Source organism: Electrophorus electricus, chromosome 22 (genome assembly GCF_013358815.1).
Source record: "Electrophorus electricus isolate fEleEle1 chromosome 22, fEleEle1.pri, whole genome shotgun sequence".
NCBI classification, from domain to species: domain Eukaryota; kingdom Metazoa; phylum Chordata; class Actinopteri; order Gymnotiformes; family Gymnotidae; genus Electrophorus; species Electrophorus electricus.
In genome coordinates, this window is record NC_049556.1 from 3386015 (window position 1) to 3397267 (window position 11253).

Below are 11253 nucleotides of genomic sequence, written 5' to 3' on the forward strand. Positions count from 1 at the left end.
TCCCAAAGAGCCGGTGGGCTCGTGCCGAGCGGAGACGAAAAACGAGTACGATCTCTTCAACTGAATTATAACGCGTGCGTGAAGGAGACCGGGCAAGCCTCTGACCAAACTGTCAAACGGAGACAGCACTCGTCCACCGAAACGTGGATTAGCTCGTGTTCTGCGTGAACCAGTCGCCGAGGCCGGTTTCCTAAACCCTTCCAGACACCTGTCACCTCCGTTTACCGGTGTGTGTAAATCGGCGCATGGCTACTACGAACGGACCTCAGTGTTTACATAGTGAAGGTTACACCCTCGCTAATGGCTCGCCGCCAGCACCGCGAGGCGTGTCTGCGAGCGAGGGAAAAGGCCGTTTCAGCGCCGCTGTGCACATAACAATGGCCCGCTGTAAGGTAGCGAGGCTTCGCGTCCCAGGAAAGGAAGTTGCACCTGTCTCTCCACTGTTTAGCTCTTCATTCACTTCATCGCGCTGATTCATTCATGCGCAATTCTGGCAGGTTCGTCATTCGTTTTCAAACGACGGCCACAACTTTCACTGAACCGGTTTATCCCGGGCATCGTGCGCCGTGACGGGCAGCTCCTGTTACTGGTCAGCTCTCGTCGCCGCGAACTGCGGCGTGCAAGTCGCGGCAAGCAAACGCAATCAAGAGCGCGCGTTTCGATGGCTTAGTTATTACGGCTTTGATTGGTCTAACTGCCTGTGCACTGATGCACTGTCTGTCGCAAGCCAAATTGCTACAGACAGACGTGGCCAGGCCAGATTAAATATTGACAGCTATCACGGAGAAGTCTTCGTGGGACGCTTTTAAGGCATCTGCGCGCTCCCCGCGGACGCCCCGCGTGGGCCTAAAGCGCACAGTCAGTAATCTAGGCTAATAATTAGCAGAGTCTTTTCACTGAATCCCATCTGATAGCACACAGAAGGAATTCTGCCAGCAACATTCTACCGCCATCAGTTTCTGAATTCTTTGTAGCGTTACTGAACTCTGAATGAATAATGTGTATGGTTGGGCCTAACTCGGCACCATCCTTTGTCACACGTATGCACACACACACTCAATCATTTCATGAGTATCTCATCACCAAACAGCATGGTAACTGGTGCCAGTGTGACAGTTTTTTAATCAATCATCTTAAATCACACACTACCATTAAAGTTTTCCTCATACAGAAGAAGGCTTCAGAGGTCCAGTGATGGCAATTGCTTTCCAGAAACCAAGACTGGCAATGAAGACACAGATTAAGCCTCTAGTCCTGGTCTGGAATTCACCAATCTGCGCTGGGCCACTGGTCTGGTATCAGATTCCTGTCCCCTGTTTAAGACGATCTTCATCACAAAATCTGCTCCCCCCATCAGCCATGCTGATTCGTCATGCACTGTGTATACTGGCTCCAGAACGAGAGCGCATCAGCGGTCAAGCTTCAATTATTATTATATTTAGTTTGAACCCTGTCCAAGTTGAGAAGGATGCGTAGTGAAGCTCACCGCTCGTCTGGAGGAATGGTAAGATGCACGCAGTGAATGTGCCGTGTGTTCATGTAGAGGGCCGTGAACCGTAGGCAGACGCTCCTTCTAAGCAGCTCTGATTGGCCGGTGTCTCACGGTATGCTCTTGTGCGCAAGCTGTAATCTGGAGGCCCTTTCTGCAGCATTTGGCATTGCCTGTGCAGAGTGATTGTTTTTGAAGAGGGCTGAGCACTGTTTGCAGAGGTATCAAGCCCAATATAAACCTATTTCTGCATCCGAAAACCCCAGAGTGCTGTCTTGCTCTCTCTCTCTCTCTCTCTCTCTCTCTCTCTCACTCTCTCTCTCTCCCTCTCTCTATCTCTCTCTCTCTCTCTCTCTCTCTCTCCCTTTCTTTTTCTTTCTCTTTGCTTCTTCATTGGCGCGTGTGTGCGTGTGTGTGCGTGTGAGCATGTGTGCGTGTGAGTGTGCGTGTGTGTGTGAGCGCGTGTGCGTGCGTGCGCGCGCGTGTGTGTGGAGAGCAAACATAATTTTGCGACGATCCTGTTGCATCAGGATCTTGTCCGTTTGACTCAGTCAACAGTGCCTTTCCTTCCCGAATACGCATACAAGTCCGTGTCCTGCTAACCGCGTGCACTCTCTCTCACACACACACACACACACACACACACACAAAGCAGTGGGAACCAGTGAGACTGCGGCGTTATAGACTATGATTGTGGTTGTTTGGCTAGTTGAGTGAGTGATGCAAGTTGAACCGAGGGAAGGCGGCGACCGGCTTCCACGCCGGTCCGGAGAGGTACCTCTGTTTCCCAGGCCTTTTCCCCACAGCTCTAAGGGCCGCTTTCAGACCATTCACGCCCTTTGTGGTGTAAAACAATGGCTTTGTTTCACCCACTGTAAATGCTGTATTACATGTCGACTTTGAGTTTCATAGCCGAACAAAAGAATCGGAAAGAAAGAAGGAAGGAGAGGGGGAAAAAGAGAGAAAGCACACACACACATTATTTCAATGCCTCTCAGGGACTTTTCCTTACAGAAAAGATCTCGGAAACAACACAGCAGTTCGAACAGTCGTGGTTCAAAGCTACTGAAATAATTTACTTGCGTATTGTTGTTCTTGCACCAAGGGAAGACTCTCGGTGAGGTGTGATATCTCTCTGCTGAGAGAGAGAGAGAGAGAGAGAGAGAGAGAGAGAGATGTAGTGTTCTCTTACACTGAAACAGTCTTCAGTTATGCGGAGTGAAATTGGGGCAAACGGGCAGAGCCCTGAAGACTGTGCATCTGACCTCTAACTGGAGGTTGTAATCGAAGTGATCATCGTGCGTGTACTAACCCGATACTTTCAAAAGTGTCATATTTTCCACCACACATTCACAATGCCCAGAGATGTTCCTGAATGTTTGTGAAAGTATATCTGGGCAATATTTTGTAATTGAGGGCCAGAATGCATCTACTAATAAGTAGCGTTCCAAATCATCACAGCTGCATCTCTGTCCGTGTTTATAAACAAGCGCGCAGATGTTTGTAATTTTGGCTCTGTTTGTTTTTGTTTTTTTTGGATTTTTTTGGTTTTGGCCCAGTGTCCTGCACCTCAGCTTTAAGGATGGTGGGCTGTTTGTTTAATATATATTTGTTTAATTGACCTGTGTGTTCGGTAGGACTCTGTGTAGAGCTGTATGTTTGGTAGAGCTGTGTGTTAAATAGAGCTGTATGACTGATAGAACTGTGTGTTGATGGAGCTGTGCTTCAATGCATTGTGTTCAATTGTGTGATAACGGCGTGTGTTTGGTAATGGTGTGTGTTTGATGGTGATGCTCCATAGGTTTGTGTATTTCACAGAGGTGTGTTTGATAGAGTTGTGTGTTTTTGGCAGGTTGTGGGTTGTTTTCTGGAAATCTGTGTGTGCACGTGTGTTAATACATGTGACTGTGCAGTGCATGCATGTGTGATGTGTGGGCGTATGCGTGTGCGCATGCGCGCGCGTGTGTGTGTGTGTGTGTGTGTGTGTGTGTGTGAGAGAGAGAGAGAGAGAGAGAGAGAGAGAGAGAGAGAGAGTGTTAGAGACTGCAAGTGTTTGACAGCATTCTACCAAAGTTATACTGATCCAGGAAAAAAAGATGTAAATGACATGTAAATGAGCAGGTGATTCCTCCTTTGGTTCCCCTTTATGAATCTGCATACAAGAGCTGATACCGGCAGATCAGGATTCACCGTGTACTGGTGTGTGTCCCATCTTGATCACAAACATCCCATTAGACAGGTCATTTCCTAAAGAAAGATGTCTTAAAATGTCTTGGATTTGGATTTTCTTATGGCGAATAGTTGCTCTGCTCTTACCTCACCCACTCTTACCTCACACTCTTACCTCACCCACTCTTACCTCACCCACTTTTACTTCACATTCTTACCTCACCCACTCTTACCTCACCCACTCTTACCTCACCCACCTTTACCTCACACTCTTACCTCACCCACTCTTACCTCACCCACTCTTACCTCACCCACTTTTACCTCACACTCTTACCTCACCCACTCTTACCTCACCCACTCTTACCTCACCCACTTTTACCTCACCCACTCTTACCTCACCCACTTTTACCTCACACTCTTACCTCACCCACTTTTACCTCACACGCTCTTACCTCACACACTTACCTCACGCGCTCTTACCTCACACGCCATGCTTCAAAAATATACAACACTGTACCGATTGTGTGTGAGTGTAACTGTACAACTCTGTCTCTCTGTTTTTCTCCTTCTCGTGGTTCAACACAGGGCGGTTGTGTTTGTGACGAGTTGAGCTTGTCAGTGTTGAGCTTGGGTTGAGCTTGTCCACACGTATTGGAGTCATTAAGCAATACCCCACATTCCTCCGCTAAGTCCGCAAGGCTCCCTCTTCTTACCGTGGTTACTGTAGCAAAGAACATCTTCATTCATCTCTCTGCAATCTTCACCTCATGGCTAATATGATTCAATTCTGTTGAGTCTATTCTTGGTGTAAATGGTGTAAATACAGCCATGACGTTGGGGCCCTCAGTATGTGCAGTGTCTCTGCCTTTTACACGTCTCTTCTTTTTACACGTCTCTGGCCCGTTTATATGTTTCCGCCCATTTCGCTTGCCTCCGTCCCTCTGGATTGTCCCCATCTCTATGAATAGAGGGGGCAGAGTCACCTGCCAAGGTGATGTTGATGAGAGGTGAGTCTCTATCCATGGTAACGGAGTTAATCAGAGTTAGAGACCTTATTTCTGCAAACCACATCAGGCTGAAGTCATCATGCCTTAAATAGTTTGATATTTTGATTTTTTGTAGGAGATTAAAAAGAATATCCTCAGGAGAAACAAGAGAAACAAAAATTAAGCTTAAACAATGTTTCAGAAAAAACGATTAATATTTGCTTTAATTCATCACACTGAGATCTCACCCTCTGCTCCAGGGTTGGACATGGAAGAACCCTGAAATATTTCAACTTCACCTTTTAAAGTTAATGTATGCCATGCCAGCTGTTTCACTTTAATATTAAATGTATTCAGAATAAGGGCTTACACAAAGGTACAGTAGTGTGCTGCTTCAGAATACTGAATGTGTGTGTTTGTGTGCACGTGTGAGTGTGTGCATGTGCGTGTGAGTGTGTGTGTGTGTGTGTGTGTGTGTGTGTGTGTGTGTGAGTGTGTGTGTGTGTGTGTGTGTGTGTGAGTGTGTGTGTGCGTGTGAGTGTGTGCGTGAGTGTGTGTGTGTGTGCGTGTGTGTGTGAGTGTGTGCGTGTGTGTGTGTGAGTGTGTGTGTGTGTGTGAGTGTGTGCGTGAGTGTGTGTGTGTGAGTGTGTGTGTGAGTGTGTGTGTGTGAGTGTGTGTGCTCGCTTATGTGTGCGCACGTGTTTATGCTTGCGAATGCATGTGTATATGTATGCATGCGTGTGTGTGTGTGTGTGTGTGTGTGTGATCAGAAGGCTGGGACACTGTTCGGAGCTTTAACCTGTTTATAGCCCACTCTACATCATCACATGTAATCAGGAGAGGAAGTGTGTGTGTTTGAGATAGTGAGTATGAGAGAGAAAGAGAGAGAGAGAGAGAGAGAGAGAGAGAGAGAGAGAGAGAGAGAGAGAGAGAGAGAAGGAAGGAGTTCTTGTCGTAAGGCAGACTGCGCTGCCTCTGTTCACACAGAGACTCCGACTCTGCTTAAATATGGCAGTTATTTTTATCCCAGCACGTAAGAGCTGGCCGGCTCCGCCCCCCCCCACCACTCCAGACGCCCCCTCAGCCAGGAGGGGAAGTGGACCGGAGCCACGCTTCCTGGTCACATGACACGACTGCCCTGTCATAGCAGGCAGCAGGGGAAGGGGGAGGGCTTCCAGGCGCTCTGCCCGGGCCCCCGCGCCTCTCTCAGGCCGGTGTGTGGAGCTAAACCCCCTCAGCGTCTGGAGCTGCTGCCTACGGTGCCGGGCGGGCGCAGGGGCTGGAGCAGTGAGGCGGGGTGGGGTCAGGGTGACATCACAAGGCCCCGCCAGGATTAGAAGCCTCTAAAAAGCTGGGCAGAGGGTAAGCAGTGCAGTTCTTACATACCCCCCCGCACATACACACACACTCTCTCTCTCTCTCTCACACATATAAAAACACAGCCATGTTAAGGGGAAAACCATTATTTCACTTCTGCTCCATGTGTGAGAAAAGGGAGTCCTGATATAAGTAACACCACGTTGCTTGTTAGGCAAGCAGTTTATGCTGATTAGCACAAACTGGAAAGGCACTGTGGTCGTATATTACAGAGTAACAGGAACAGTTTCACATAACGAGAACTTAAACATTATTCTGTTAGCGATTCCTGAATTTTGATGTTTTGCTTCCTGCTGGTCACACGGCCAATCAAATGAGGCAAACAGGAGCAAAGTTTCTGCTACCAATCTTAATGGAAAGTCTATATATATATATATATATATATATATATATATATATATATATATATATATATATATATATATATATATATATATATATATATATATATAATATAGTTATATTATATTATAATATAACTATAATATTTCTCCAACCTAAACTCCTCTTTCAGCAGCCCATGTTCTGTAAGTCATTTGTAAATGTTCTGCATACTGTATATGTTCTGTTTTGTATGTCTATCAGTGGTTTCTCTTATGCGCTGCGTATTGTAAGCATCTATGGGGCATTAAAAAGCCCTATATAAATATCATTTGTTATTATTATTATTAAAATGACTCTTAATATTCTGTCAGGTTTGAGTAGAGACGTCTTGCTAAGCGTGGCATTAACAGCGTGTCACAACGTGCCACGTTATTGCTGTGGGAGGAGCTTGCAGACGGCACTTTCGTCTCCACGGCGACGGGATGACAGAGGTCTTTGTGGCGGTTCACAGTGCTCAGTGAAACCTGATGCTTCATCGTCAGGTAGGGCTCGGTTTTGGATGTGTGTATCGGTCACTATAACAAACTGAGCAAGCTTACTGAAATCAAAACACAAATCTCTGTGGGGATTTAAAAAATTTTTTTTGGGGATTCGCAAAAGAACTCCCAAAAAGCAACGCACAAAAGGCTCGGCATTGCCGTTATTATTTTGGCATGGGTAAACACACGCCACGCTCCACCGTGCTGGGATGGACTTTAAGGTTGACCTCTTTTTACGTGTGTCTTCAGCAAACATGGCTCTTACTCAGAGGGACGTGTCACGAGTTGGACCAGTCTGGGAGAAGGGGAGCCAGGGCGCCTCTCGTCTGCTGTGCTTTGCTTTGGGGCGAGAGACAGCCTTGACCCCCCCCCCCGTACCCGACCTTACCACAGAGCTGTACCGCTGAGAAAACACACCTAACCTCTACTGGCTCTGAATCTAACAGTATGAAAAAAGTGGAAATTTCATTTGTTCTACTCATTTTCCAGTCAATTACAAGTCTAAAAGCTAAATATTTATTTGGAGGGGAAAGTGGTGTGTGTGAGTGTGTGTCTGTGTTCCAGCACTGGGGTCGAGCGGCAGGGAACCGGCGGCTACGGCTGGAGCACTCCAGGGCGTGTGTGTGTGTGAGGAGTGTAGTGAGGCTGTGAGGAGCTGAGAGGTACAGGTGAGACACCTGAGGACCCTCTGTTTCACTCTTCAAACGAACAGAGGTGCGTGGAAGCGCACGGAGACACATGGAGACACACTGAGACGAGCTGAGATCTCAGACACGCTGTGGGATTCCCCCCCGCACCACCCTGGCTACATCTGTCCTGCGTCTGTCCTGCGCCTGCCTGGGGGATTTGGTGAAATAATCCGGCAATAACAAGGTGTAGGATGTCTACCTTGGACGATGACGATTTTGCAGTTTACTACACAACTTGTTGTTTCCCAGTGTCACCTTTCTTTCTCTGTTTCATGACGTGTCAAACTTTAGTTTTCTGTGTGAAGATGATAGGTGAAGGTCTTACTCTGCTCCACCAATGAGACGCTTTGTTACTGACCTAAATAATAAAACCAAAGGTGCTGTTAGGTTTGGTGGATGCGACAGAAAAGTTGGACAAAAAGTGTAAGGTTATAACTAGCAGAGGCTGGACTCTCTGTGAGCCCTTTCTCATCTTCAGATCTTTGATTGAGGAGGAGGAGCCTGGGCCTAAGGGGGAGGAGCCTGGGCCTGTGGGAGGAGGAGCCAGAGGGGGTGGCAGGGGGGGAGCTCAGTTAGACATGTGATTGAGCTCAAGTTTCTGAAACTTGCAGCTGTGATTGGCTGGCTTCTTCTTGCTGCAGCCGCATGCATCTCAGATCGCAAAGTCATTTTGCGTTGCTTGCCCGCGCAAAAATGACTGCCGGTTGCACACGGGTCGGCTTGCACACCTTGGCGGGTAGGAACCTCACGGCTTGCTTCTTTCCGCCCTGCCTGACTGGTGGCCCCGCCTTCCCAGTGGCCCCGCCCAGCTTCTCCAAGCAGCCCCGCCTCCAGGTGCCCCTCACCGTTCCCCCCTGTCCCTTGACGGCTGTGTCCAGGAGCGATGTGTATGTATCGGCTTTGGCATTCTAATTCGCAGGAATTCGGCCAGTAATTGCTCACAGGCGTTGGGAGGTGGCGTTCCGGCGCACGCGTGGGCTTCTCCCGCTCCCACGGGTGCCTCTCTGCACCACGCACCCTTTCGCACAGCTCCGTATTCCCAGCCTCCGGCTCCGCGTGGCTGGAAACTCGCTAACGTCGGGTCCCGCTTTGGAGCACTCTGGAAAACCTGACCAAATAAGTGGGCAAAGGAGTGAGAGAGTGAATGAAAGAACAAACGAGTGAATGAAAGCAGAGCAGAACCCGTTAATTAACCCTTCGCGGGCGTTTGCTGCGTTGAGTCAGGCGGAGTGCATTGAGCGTGGTGCGTGAGCGCGTCAGCTCCGTCAGAGAACACTAACTGAGCTCTGTGATCCTTCACGGTCAAGCGGGAATTCCTCATGCGTCCATCTAGTAACGAGACTTGAACTACACCGCTGTAGTAAAGCCCATTACAGCGTTCCCTCTATGAAATGTTCAGTGGAAAGAGTGCGTTTAGCCACACAGACGAGAGGAAGTGCAGGGGGAGGACTGTTGAAAAGGGCAACTTTTTGAGAAGCTAAAAAAGTGAAATATGAAAAGCCTAGTTCTCAGCAAGGGGGGGGGGTGTAGAAGGAGGAGAGAGGGATGAAGGGAGAGTGGGAGAGAAGCCAGATTTTCATTTCCTCCTTTTGATTCCCCTCTGAGCAGTTTTTAAAGCCAGAACGACTGGGTGCACGGTTCACCTGGACGTTTGCGTCTCCGAGACAGAAAACATACGCTTCATGAAGCCAGTAAAAAAAAGAAGAAAAAAAAATCTTCTTTACAGTGTTCATTTAGACGTGGAAAAGAAACTTGTTTGAGTTCAAGGCCTAGGCAAACTCAGCTATCCTGTAGCTTCATAATGCGGGTGTAATTTAGAGGTACAGCTAGCGGCTGGATGGGGCTGCAGGCGTGTTCTGTGTTTTAGGTGGTCTACCTGTGGTTCAAGGCTGGAAGCAAACTCGAGGCCGTCCACTGAAATACGGCATGTGATAAGATAGTGGAACGATAAAAATAATCCCACCATCATAACTCAAACTAGTCCCGCTTTGTTTCATGCCCATATAGGGCTCTTAGTACATAGTCCATCTGAATTTTTTCCCCAATCCCAATCCTAATCCTAATCCTAATTCTAATCCTAATACTAATATTAATCCTAATCCCAGATCTCATTCTTCGAAAGGCCCAGCAAGCAATCTGAGAGAGATGAGGCATACGAAGGGTTGGTCCGGAAAATGATCAGATGATGGGGAGACGATGAGTGGAATAACAAACACGTATGGATTACAGCGGCCCATATCCTGACCGTGAGTTGGCGCTTTGCTTTACTGGCCCGGGGTGTTGGGGAAGTCTGAGAAGTGAGAAGGGTTTTCGTGGAGGAGATAACTGCACAAGTCACCCGTCTTGACGTGTGTTGATGGTTCATAAGTCACCGGAGGCACTGGTCTGAGATGCTGTTGATGGTCGCAATTCCAGTCTTTCTCTCGTGGGTGTATCTTGTCGCTTGTCTTATTTTTTCGCTCGGAGCGGAGCGAGAGTGGACCGAGACTTGCTCTTGGGGGGGGAATCAAAAAAGCCCAGAGGTGTCTGACAGAATGACCTCTCATGCAAATGTCATGCAAATCCTTGCGTATGCATAAACAGATATGTAAATAGATATAGCGCTCTTTATTTAGCCGGTGCCCCAGAAATGATATTTCTGTTCATATGAGGTTATGTGTCTTGCTACTGTAACGATGCAATTTCCTACGGGAAAAGCATTGCAAAAGCATTCTCTCTCTCTCTCTCTCTCTCTCTCTCTCTCTCTCTCTCTCTCTCTCTCTCTCTCTCTCTCTCTCTCTCCGGAGAGCGAGAGCTTGGCAGCACCTGTGGTGCTGTGTGGACGAGAGTGAAACGAGCAGGTTCACACGGAGCCCTTCGTTAAATTCATCGGGACCCGCGCCGTGCTCCCCACAACAACAAAAGCCTCTTTATATCGCGGGGAGCTCCTGCGTCGACGTTTTTAAGCGGTGCTCACATGGAAAAAGGCACCGCACGGTGCCGGAGGGAAAAAGACCCATTCTTTCTCTCGGAACTCCGGTCAGACACAGAATTATGTAATCATTTAAGTTCTTTAAGTCAGCAGATAAATAAAAAGGTAAACAATTGTGAAATGGATGCTGGAGTGTGTTGGTGCATGTGTTTTTTAGACTGGAGTGCTTTTGTCAGTAAACGTACCTCAGCATGGCTGCTTTGTCATCATTGGTCAGTCTCAGTGCTATTTCTTCTTGCCATCTGTTCCACTGCTTTCTGTGTTTGTGAGAGTGTACAGGATGACTCTGTGAGACCTGAGCTAAGTCTATATAGGATTATATAGGACTGGGTTGGACTGTATAGGATTGTATAGGGCTCTATGGGACTTTATTGGATTGTATGGGATCGTATAGGACAGTGGGGGACTGGATTGGACTGAGTAGAACTGGTGGGACTGTATGGGACTGTCGGACTGGTGGGACAGTGTGGGACTGTATGGGACAGTGTGGGACTGTGTGGGACTGAGTGGGACTGTGTGGGATGGTGGGGGACTGTGTGGGACTGTATGGGACGGTGTGGGACAATGTGGGACTGAGTGGGACTGTGTGCGACTGTGTGGGATAGTGTGGGACTGAGTAGGACTGTGTGGGACGGTGTGGGACTGAGTGGGACTGTGTGGGAATGAGTGGGACTGTGTGAGACTCAGTGGGCTGGTGTGGGACTGTGTG

At 48.2% G+C, this 11253-nt stretch overlaps 1 pseudogene; it reads left to right on the forward strand.

The window, feature by feature from the left end:
• LOC118240651 overlaps positions 1 to 11253 on the forward strand; it is a 659061-nt pseudogene that overhangs the window by 329027 nt on the left and 318781 nt on the right.